The sequence below is a fragment of the Pongo abelii genome, chromosome 2 (genome assembly GCF_028885655.2).
Source record: "Pongo abelii isolate AG06213 chromosome 2, NHGRI_mPonAbe1-v2.0_pri, whole genome shotgun sequence".
In the NCBI taxonomy this organism is placed as follows: domain Eukaryota; kingdom Metazoa; phylum Chordata; class Mammalia; order Primates; family Hominidae; genus Pongo; species Pongo abelii.
This window is the reverse complement of record NC_085928.1, coordinates 35,155,331-35,167,544: the sequence shown is the minus strand read 5'-3', so window position 1 is coordinate 35,167,544 and position 12,214 is coordinate 35,155,331.

Here is a 12,214-nt window from a genome sequence, read left to right as displayed (position 1 = left end):
AATCCTTTCCCCATTTCTGGTTTTTGTCAGGTTTGTCAAATATCAGATAGTTGTAGATGTGTGGCATTATTTCTGAGGGCTCTGTTCTGTTCCATTGGTCTATATCTCTGTTTTGGTACCCGTACCATGCTGTTTTGGTTACTGTAGCCTTGTAGTATAGTTGGAAGTCAGGTAGCATGATGCCTCCAGCTTTGTTCTTTTGGCTTAGAATTGACTTGGCAATGTGGGCTCTTTTTTGGTTCCATATGAACTTTAAAGTAGTTTTTTCCAATTCTGTGAAGAAAGTCATTGGTAGCTTGATGGGAATGGCATTGAATCTATAAATTACCTTGGGCAGTATGGCCATTTTCACGATATTGATTCTTCCTACCCATGAGCATGGCATGTTCTTCCATTTGTTTGTATCTTCTTTTATTTCATTGAGCAGTGGTTTGTAGTTCTCCTTGAAGAGGTCCTTCACATCCTTTGTAAGTTGGATTCCTAGGTATTTTATTCTCTTTGAAGCAATTGTGAATGGGAGTTCACTCATGATTTGGCTTTCCGTTTGTCTGTTATTGGTGTATAAGAATACTTGTGATTTTTGCACATTGATTTTGTGTGATGTTGTGCATTTTTAAATATACCTCTTGGCCATTTATATGTCTTTTGTTTGAGAAATGCCTAATCGTATATTTTTTGCCCATGTTTTAATGGAATGATGATGCTGACTATTATTATTCATGTTGAGTTGTTTGAGTCTCTTGTATATTCTGGATATTAGTTCCTATTTTGCAAATATTTTCTCCTATTCAACAGGTTATCTTTTCCTTCTGTTGATTGTTTCATTTGCCAAGCAGAAGTTTTTAGATTAATATACTCCCATTTATCTATTTTTGTTTTTGTTTCCTGTGCTGTGCTATGGAGGTCCTAGCCTTAAAATTCTTGCCTAGGCCAATGTCCTGTAGTGTTTCCCCTATGTTTTCTTCTAGTGGTTTATACTTTTGAGATTTATGTTTAAGTCTTTAATCAATCTTGAGTTGATTTTTGTATGTGGTGAGTAATAAGGGTCCAGTCTCATTCTTCTGCATATAAATATCCAATTTTCCCAGCATCATTTCTTGAAAAAGATGTCCTTTCTTCAATGTATGTTGTTGGTGCCTTTGTTGAACATCCATAGGCTATATATGTGGATTTATTTATGGATTCTCTATTCTTTGTTTTATCTTTCATAATTTTTTATTTTTGTGGGTACATAGCGGTATATATATTTATGGTATACATGAGATACTTTATTATAGGCATGCAATGTGCAATAATCACATCATGGTAAATAGGGTAACTATCCTCTTAAGCATCTATCCTTTGTGTTACAAAAAATCAAATTGTAATATTTATTTTTTTAAATGTACATTTAAATTATTGTTAACTATAGTTACACTGTTGTGCCATCAAATACTAGCTCTTATTCATTTTATGAATTTTTTTGTCCAAATTAACATACCCACTTCTCCATACCCCTCACTTTCCTTCCCAGCCTCTGGTAACCATCCTTCTACTCTCTGTCTCCATCAGTTCAATTGTTTTAATTTTCAGCTCTCACAAATTAGTAAGAACATGTGAAATTTGTCTTTCTGTGCCTGGACTATTTCACTAAACATAATGACCTCCAGTTTCATCCATGTTGTCATGAATGACAGAAACTCTTTCTTTTTTAATGGTTAAATAGTACTCCATTGTGTATAAGTACCACATTTTCTTTATCTGTTCATCTGTTGGTGGACAATTAGGTTGATTCTAAGTCTTGTTTATTTTAAATAGTGCTGCAATAAACATGGGAGTGCAGATATTTTTTAAATATGCTGATTTCCTTTATTTTGAGTATATTACCTAATAGTGTGATTAGTGTGATGGTGTGATCATATGGTAGCTCTACTTTTAATTTTTCGAGGAACCTCCAAACTGTTTTCCATAGTGGCCATACTAACTTACATTCAACCAACTGTGTATGAGGGTTCCCTTTTCTCCACATCATCTCCAGAATTTGTTATTGCCTGTCTTTTGGATAAAAGTCATTTCAACTGAGGTGAGAAGATTTCCCATTGCAGTCTGGATTTGCATCCTCTGTTGATCAATGATGTTGAGTACATTTGCATATTCCTATTTGCCATGTGTATGTCTTCTTTTAAGAAATGTCTACTCAGAGCTTTTGCTCATTTTTTAAATCAGATTATTAGTTTTTTTTTTTCTATAGAGCTGTTTGAGCTTCCAGATACTCTGGTTATTAATCCCTCTTCAAATTGGTAGTTTTCAAATATTTTCTCCATTCTGTGGGTTATCACTTCATGTTATTGACTGGTTTCTTCTTTGATGTACAGAAGCTTTTTAATACAATGTGATCACATTTGTCCAGTTTTACTTTGTTTGCCTGTGAAATTTTTGCCTAGACCAATGTCCTTGATAGTTTCCTGAATGTTTTCTTTTAGCAGTTTCCTGGTTTCAGGTATTAGATTTAAGTATTTAATTCATTTTGATTTGATTTTTATATATAGTGAGAGATATAGGTCTAGTTTCATTCTTCTACACATGGATATTGAGTTTTCTCAGCACCATTTATTGAAGAGACTGTCTTTTCCCCAATGTATGCTATTGGCACCTTTGTAAAAAATGAATTTATCGTACATGTATGAATGGGTTTCCGGGTTAAATATTCTGTTCCATTGGATTTTGTGCCTGTTTTTATGACAGTACCATGCTGTTTTGATTCCTATAGCTTTGTAGTATAATTTGATGTCAGGTAATGTCATTCGTCCAGTTTTGTTCCTTTTCCTTTGGATAGCTTTGGCTATTCTGGGTCTTTTGTGATTTCATATAAATTTTAGGAATTATTTTTCTATTTCTGTGGAGAATGTCATTGGTATTTTGATAGAGATTACATTAAATCTGTAGATTGCTTTGAGGGTGTGGACATTTTAACAATATTGATTCTTCTAATCTATGAACATCAAATATCTTCTTGTGTTTTTGTGTTCTCATCAATATCTTTCATCAGTGTTTTATAGATTTCATTGTATAGATGTTTCATTTCTTTGCTTAATTCCTAGGCATTTAGTTTTATTTGTGATTATTGCAAATGTGATTACTTTTAGATTTCTTTTTCAGATTGTTCATTGTTGGCATACAGAAATGGTACTGATTTTTTAGTTTAGTTTTGTATCCTGCAACTTTACTTATTTTTTTATCAGTTGTAATAATTTGCCAGTGGAATCTTTAAGTTTTTTTCAAATATAATATCATGTCTTCTGCAAACAGGATAATTTGCCTTCTTGGTTTCCAATTTGGGTGTCCTTTATTTCCTTCCTTTGTTCTAATTGCTCTAGCAACTAATTGCTCTAGAAACTCTAGTTTCTAGTACTATGTTGAAGAATAGTGGTGAAGTTGGTATCATTGTCATATTCCAGATCTAAAAGAAAAAGATTTAATTTATGATACTAGTTGTGGGTCTGTCATACATGGCTTTTATCATGTAAATGTATGTATCTTCTATATCTTCTAAGCTATTCTATAGCTTGTATAGATTTTTTTAGAGTTTTTAACATGAAGGGATGTTGAACTTTATCAAATGCTTTTTAAGCATCAGTTGCAATGATCATGTGTTTTCTGCTTCATTTTGTTGATATAATGTATTACATTGTTTGATTTTCATGTTGAACCATTCTTGCATACCTGGGATGAATCTTACTTGGTCATAATGAATAATCTTTTTAATATATTGTTAAATTTTGTTTGCTAGGATTTTGTTTGCTAGGATATTGTTGATAATTTTGCTTCAACATTCATCAGCAATATTGTTCGATGGTTTTGTTTTTTGGGTGTGTCTTTGTTTTGTTTTGCTCTCAGAGAAATACTGGTTTCATAAAGTGAGTTTGGAAGTATTACTTCCATGTATTCCAAATTATTTTAGTTTTAGTTTTAGTAGTATTGGTATTAGTTCTTCCTTTAATGGGTAGAATTCAACTGTGAAGCCATCAAGTCCAGGGATTTTATTTACTGGGAGACTTTTAGTATAGCTTCAATTTTGTTACTTGTTATTGCTCTGGTCAGGTTTTGGATTTCTTGTCAGGTTTTATATATATATATATACATATATATTATATATAAATATATATTATATATATAATTGTATATATATAATTCTATATACATATCTATATATGTATATAGAATTATATATATACAATTATATATATATGAATTTATAAATTTCTTCTAGATTTCCCAATTTATTCACATATAGTTGCTTAAATTCTTACATATATATGTAAGAATTTATCAATTTCTTCTAGATTTCCCAATTTATTCACATATAGTTGCTTAAAGTAGCCACTAATAATCCCGTGAATATCAGCAGTATCAGCTGTAATGTATCCTTTTTCATCTCGGATTTTATTTATTTGGATCTTTTGTCTGTTTTTCTTAGTCTAGATACAGGTTTGCCAATTTTGTTTATCTTTTAAAAATATTTAATAATCCCTTTTTTTATTTAAATTTCATTTATTTTTGCTTGGTTCTTTATTATCATTTTCTTTAATATTGCTTTGGTTTGCTATTGTTTTTCTAGTTCTTTAAGGTGCATCATTAGGTTATTTGAAGTTTTTATTTTTTTGGATGTGGGCACTGATAGCTATGAATTGCTCTCTTAGTACCAATTTTGCCGTATCCCAGGTTTTGGTATGATGTGTTTTCATTGCTATTAGTTTCACAAAATTTCTCAATTTTCTTCTTTATTTCTTCATTGACCTACAGGACATTCAGGAGCATATTGTTTAATTTCCATATGTTTTTATAGTTTTCAGAATTCTTCTTGTTATTGTTTTCTAGTTTTATTTCATTGTGGTCAGAGAAGATGCTTGACGTAGTATCAATTTTTTGGAATGTTTTAACTTATTTTGTTACCTAATAATATGGTATATCTTGAAGAATAATCCATGTGCTGAGGAAAGGAATGTATATTCTGCAGCCAGGATGAAATGTTCTGTTTGTATTTATTACGTCCATTTGTTCTATCGTGTAGATGAAGTTTGGTGTTTCTTTGTTGAATTTTTCTCTAGACGATCTGTTGAATGCTGAAAGTGGGCTGTTGAAGCCTCCAGCTATTATTGTGTATTGGTCTATCTTTATATTTAGCTGTAATAATATTTATTTCATAAGTCTGGGTGCTCCAGTGTTGGGTACATACATATTTACAATCATCACATTGTCTTGCTGAATTGACGCTTTTATCATTCTGTAATGACCTTCTTTGTCTCTTCTTACAGTTCTTCTCTTGAAATCTACTTTGTCTAATTATAACTACTCCTTCTCTTTTTTGTTTTTTTATTGGAATGAAATATCTTTTTCTACCCCTTATTTTCAGTCTGTGGATATGTTTATAGATGAAGTGTGTGTCTTGTATTCAATAGATTATTGGGTTTTGTTTTTATATCCATTATACCACTCCATGTCTTTTGATCAGAAAGTTTAGTTTACTTACATATTTAAATTCAATGTTATTATTAAGTAAGGACTTATTTCTGCCATTTGTTATTTTTTTCTAATTTGTTTGTAGTCTTTTCTTCCTTATTTCCTTTTTTCCTTTCTTCCTTTATTGAGGGTGATTTTCTCTGCTGGCAAAATTTAATTCATTGCTTTTTATTTTTGGTCTATCCATTGTACTTTTGTTTAACCATGACACTTGCAAATAGTGTCTTGTAACCCATTATTTTAACATGATGACACCTTAACACTGATTGCATAAAAAACCAAAAATGCAAAAGGAAAACTAAGAAAAACTCTACACTTTAACTTTTTGTTTCTGCTTTTTAACTTTTTGTTCTTTCTCTTCATGTCTTATTGTATATTTTTGTCTTAAAAAGTTGTTGTAGTCATTATTTTAGATTGGCTCATTATTTAGTGGTCTTGTTACTTAAGAGTAGTTTACACTGCAGTGTTATAATATTCTGTTTTTCTGTTTGTTTACTATTACCAGTGAGTTTTGCTCTTTCAGGTAATTTCTTCTTGCTTATTACCATCCTTTCAGATTGAGGAACTCCGTTTTGCATTTTTTGTGGGACAGGTTGGTGTTGATGAAATTTCTTAGCTTTCGTTTTTCTGTAAGATCTTTATTTCTCCATTCTTGAAAGACATTTTTGCTAAACATACTATTCTAGGGTAAAAGTTGTTATCTTTCAGCGATTTAAATATGTCATGCCACTCTCTCCTGGTCTGTAAGGTTTCCACTGTCTTCTGTCAGACATATTAGAGCTTCCTTGTATGTTATTTGTTTACAATCGCTTGTTGCTTTTTGGATTCCTTTTTAATGGTTGACCTTTGGGAGTTTCATTATTAAATTCCTTGAGGTAATATTATTTGGGTTAAATGTGCTTGGTGTTCTATAACTTTTTTCCATTTAGATATTGATATATTTCTCTAGGTGTGGGAAGTTCCAGGATTGTTCCCCGATGCCTTATTTTGTACACTTGATGAGGTCATGGTTTCCTGGCTGGGCTTGATTCTTATAGATTGTTGGTGTCTGGGCATTGATTAGTTAGGTATTTATTGTGGTCTTCATAATCTGGGCTTGTTTGTGCCCATTCTATTTGGGAAGGCTTCTATGGTATTCAAAGGGACTTGGGCTCCAAACATAGTAATTCTGTGATTGTTGCAGACACATAGAGGTACCACCTTGGTGGTCATGCATAAGATCTGAAAGAATTCTCTGGATTACCAGGCAAAGACCCTTGTTTTTTTCCCCTTACTTTCTCCCAAAGAAATAGAGTCAGTCTCTCTCTCTCTCTCTCTCTCTTTCCTACAGTGCCTGGTACTCTGGGTGGGGTGATGCAAGATGCAAGTACCCGTGTGGCTACCTGCTCTGGCACCTGCCCTGGGTGAGACCTAAAGCCAGCATAGCACTGAGTCTTACCCAAGGCTCACTATAACCACTACCTGGCTGCTGCCTATGTTCACTCCAGGCTGTAGGGTTCTACAGTCAGCAGATGGTGAAGTCAGCCATGTCTGTGAACTTCTCTTCAGGGCAGTGAGGTCCTCCAGGCCCCAGGCAGGTCCGGAGGTGCTATCTGGGAGCCAGGGATTGGAGTCTATAACCTTAGAAATCTACCTAGTATTCTATTCTACTGTGGCTAAGCTGGCTCTCAAACCACAAGACAATGTTTTTATTGCTATTCCCTCTCCTTTCCACAGGCAATGGAGTGTCACTCCATGGCCGCCACCACCACCAGCTCATAGGCTGTTCTGCCAAGCCACTCCTGATATTTGCTTAAGGCCTAAAGCTCTTCAATCAGGTTATGGTGCATTCTTCCAGGCCTGGGACTCACCCTTCAGGGCAGTGGGTTCCCCTCTGTCCCAGGGAAGGTCCAGAAATGCTGTCCAAGAAATGAAGCTTGGACTTAGGGACCCCAAGAGCCTGCCTGGTGCTCTGTCCCATTGTGGCTGAGCTGGTACTGGAAGCCAGCATGTCTCAGTATGTCAACCAAAGCCCATAGTGTAGTTCCTGGGTATCGCTGTCAGTTATTCAGGGCACAAGGTCTCTTCAGTCAGTAGGTGAAGAATTCTGCTAGGAATTGGTCCTTCCCTCCCAGGCAGTGGGTTTCCTTGTGGCCAAAGATGTGTCTAGAAATGTCGTCTGAGAGCAAGAGCCTGAGATGGTGGCCTCACGACTCTTCCCATGGTCCTATCCTATTCTACTGTGGCTGAGCTGGCATCCAAGATGCTAGACATAGTCCTTTTTACTCTTTCCTCTTCTAAAGCAGAGGGAAGGAATCACTTTAATTGCTGTGAGCTGCACTGCCTGAGGTTGAGTAAGGGTGGCACAGCTACTCCACCAACTGGTCTTTCTGACGTCCCACTAGGTCACACACTCCCCCAATCCACTTACTCTTAAGACCAAAACAGCATCAGGACTTGCCTAGAAATTTTAGTCCTGGTGTCTTAGACTGCATTTCAAGTTTATTTTCAACTTCAGAGCACTTTAGATTGAAGTGATGAGGCTTGCCAAAAAACTCAAGTTCTGACTGCTGGGATGGGTGTTTCTCCTCTGGCTGGGTCTGGTCCAAATGTTCCCACCGTGGGTGGGCATTGACTAAATTCAGCATGGTTTGGATGTCTGCTGTGACAGGTCAGTGCTGAGTTCAGTGTAAAGTCACCCATTCACTGTGTTCTCCCTTTCCCAAATGCACAGATTCTCTCTCCACACCATGAAGCTGCTGCTAAAGGAGGGAAGAGGGCTGGTGTTGGCAATCCAAGACAGTCTTTTCTACACTCTTCAGTGTCTCATTAAACTACATGAAGTTAAAACCAGGTACTTTGATTGCTTATCTGACTTTTAGTTCTTATGAAGGTGCTTTTTTTCTATGCAGATAGTTAAAATTTGGTGTTCTGGTGTTGGAGATGATCAGTGGAGCCTTGTATTACACCACGTTACCACACCCTCTGAATTATCTATTCTGTTTTATTGGTCTTCGTTTTTATAGCAATGCCATGCTGTTTTGATTGTTATAACTTTATAAAATATCTTCATGTCAGATAGTGTGATGCCTCCTTCTTTGTTATTTTTGCTTGAGATTGCTTCAGTAATTTTGGCTCTTTTTTGGTTCTATATCAATTTTAGGATTGCTTTTTCTACTTCCAAGAAAAATTACACTGATATTTTGATAGCGATTGCACTGAATCTGTAGATTGCTTTGGACAGTATGGTCATTTTAATTCTTTAAATCCATGATCATGTGATTGCTTTTCATTTGTTTATGCCTTCAGCTTATTTCTTCAATGTTTTATAGTTTTATTTGTAAAGGTCTTTCACCTCCTTTTTAAAATTTATTCCTAGATATTTTGTGGAGCTATTACAAGTGGGACTGCCTTCTTGATTACTCTCTAAGCTATTTAATTATTATTGTACAGAAACACTACTGATTGGTGTATGTTGATTTTTTACCCTACAACTTTACCAAACTTATCAGATCCAAGAGTTTTTTGATGAAGTTTAGGTTTTTCTAGGTACAAAGTTATGTTATCTTAAATGAGAAACAATTTAACTTCCTTTTCAATTTGAATGCCTTTTATTTTGTTCTCTTACTTCATTGCTTTGGTTGAGGCTTCCAGTAATGGGTTGAATAGAAGTGGTGAATGGGGACATCCTTCTCTTATTCCAGGACTTAGAGGAAAGGCTTTCAGCTTTTCCTCATTCAGTATGATGTTAGCTGTGGGTGTGATATATGACCTTCATTACATTATGTTTCTTCAGTGCCTAGTTTGTTAAGAGTTTTTATTTTAAAGTGATGCTGGATCTTATCAAGTGCTTTTTCTGCATCTATTGAGATAATCATATGGTTTTTGACCTTCATTCTGTTGATTGATGTGTCATGTTTATTGATTTACATATGTTGAACTATTATTGAATCCCCAGGATAAAACCTACTTGACCATGGTGTTATATTTTTACACATGTGCTATTGGAATTGGTTGGCTAATAATTTTTTGAGGATTTTTGCATCTATGTTTATCAGGGATATTGACTTGTAGCTTCTTTGCTTGTTTCCTTCGTTTTTTCCCTTCCTTCCTTCCCTTCCTTTCCTTCCTTTCCCTCCCTCCTATCTTTCTTTCTTTCTGTCTTTCTTTTTCTTTCTTTCTCTTTCTTTCTTTTTCTTTTTCCTTCTTTGTTTCTTTCCTTCTTTCTTCACTTTCCTTTTTTTTGCTTTCTATCTTACTTTTTTATCTGGTGTTGGTATCAGGGCAATGTTGGCCTCAGAGATTGAGTTTGGGAAAATTTTTTTCTCTTCAATTTTTTGGAATTGCTGGAGAACTGGGGCTAGTTCTTTTTTTGTACATTTTGTGGAATTTGGCAGTAAATGCAGACAGTTTTGCACTTTTCTCTGTTGGGAGACTTTTTGTTATTGATTCAATCTCATTTTTTCTATTGGTCTGTTCAGGTTTACTATTATTTTTAATGATTCAATTATGGTAGGTTTTGTGTCCATAAATATATCCATTTTCTCTGGATTTTTTAGTTTGTTAGTGAATAATTGTTCACAATAATTTCTGATCCTCCTTTGTATTTCTGTGGTAACAGTTGTCATGTCTCCTTTTTTGTTTCTGGTTTTATTTTGGGGGGTATTCTCTCTTTTAGTCTTGATAACTGATATAGTTTGGATATTTGTCTTCACTCAAATCTTATGTTGAATTGTAATTCCCAGTGCTGCAAGTGGGGCCCATTGGAAGTGTTTACATCATGGGGGTGGATTTCCGATGGCACGGTTCTATTTTCAAGATAGTGAATCTTGTGAGAGCTGCTCATTTAAAAGTGTGTGGCACCCCCTCCAACACACACTCTTGTTTGCTCCTGTTTTTTCCATGTGACATGCATGCTCCCCCTTTACCTCTACCATGATTCTAAGTTTCTTGAGGTCTCCCTAGAGGCCAAGCAAATGCCAGCATCATGTTTTTGTAAAAAACCTGCAGAACCATGAGCCTTTTTCCTTTATAAATTAAATTTCTTTTCTTCATAAATTACCTAGTTTCATTTGTTTCTTTGTAGCAATGCAAGAATAACCTACTATAGTTACTCTAGCTAGTGTTTTATTGATTTCATCTTTAAAAAAATCAACCTTTCATTTAATTAATCCTTTGCATTTTTTTCAGTCTGTTTCATTTAGTTCTGCTCCTTTTCATTGGTTCTTTCCTTCTATAATTTTGGATTTCGTTTGTTGTTGCTTTTCTAGTTCCTTGTGGTGCATAATTGGATTATTTATTTGAAAATTTTCTACTTTTTTGATGTAGGCATTTACTGAAATAAACTTCCCTCTTAGCACTGCTTTTACAGTATCGTATAGGTTTTGATATGCTATGCTTTGTTTTTTATTTGTGTCAATAAATTTTTTTATTTTCTGCTTAATTTTTTGAGTCTTTGGTCATTCAGGAACATGTTTGATTTTCATATATTTTCAGATATTTGTATTATTTTCATATTTCATAATTTCATATATTGAAAAATATTTCATAATTTTCATATATTTGTACAGTTTGCAAAATTCCTGGGTACATACATGTTTGGAATGTTTATATCCTCTTGCTGAATTGATTCCTTTTCTTCATATAATTACTTTTTTCTCTCTTTTCATAGTTTTTGACTTAAAGTCTGTTTTATCATACAAGTATAGCTATCGTGTGAGCTTTTGGTTTCTGATTGCATGAAGTATCTTTTTCCATCACTTTACTTTCAGTCTGTATATGTCTTTCCTCATAGGTAGCATATAGTTTTGTCTTTTAAAAAAATCCATTCAGCCAGTATGGCTGTCATTTTATTAATTGATTTCTGGTTATGTTGTATATCCTTTATTTTTCTCTTATTACTTATGATTTGGGTTCCTGTAGTGGTAACATTTGCATTCTTTCTCTTCCTTATTGTCTGTTTGCTCTACAAGTGAGTTTTACACTTTCATGTGTTTTCCTGATGGAATATATATCACTTCTAGGATTAATACTCCCTTGAATATTTCTTATATAACCAGATAGTGCTAATGTATTCACTTAGTTTTTTGTTTGTCTGAGAAAGACATTATTTCTCCTTTATTTATAAAGAATAACTTTGCTGGACATCCTTGAATTGCAGGTTTATGTTTTTGTTTATTTTTTTTCAGCATTTTGAATATACCATCCCATTCTCCCCGGTCGGTAAGGTTTCTGCTGAGAAATCGACTGTTAATCTGATGAGGGCTTTCTTAAGTTGCTTAATTCTTTTCTCTGGCTCTTTTTAGAATTCTTTTTGTCTTTGACTTTTAATCTATACACTTTAATATGCCATAAAAAATCTGTTTAATTGTATCTATTTTGGGATTTCTAAGCTGCCTGTGTCTGATAACTAAATCTCTTTCTAGACTTGGGAAGTTTTCATCCAGTATTTGTTAAATAGGTTTTCTAATATTTTTGTTCTACCTTAGCCTTGAGGAGTACCAATAATTTGAGTTTTCCACTATGTTGCTCCACGTGTCACAAAAGCTTTGCTCATTCTTTTTCATTCTTTTTTATTTCTTTATGAATGGATTATTTCAAAAGACCTGTCTTCAAATTTCTAAGATTCTTTCTTCTGGTTGATGTAGTCTATTTCTGAAGTATTCAAATGCATTCTTATTGCATTCAAAGAAATTTTCAGTTCCAGAATTTCTGTTTGGTTCTTTTTTATATTAAT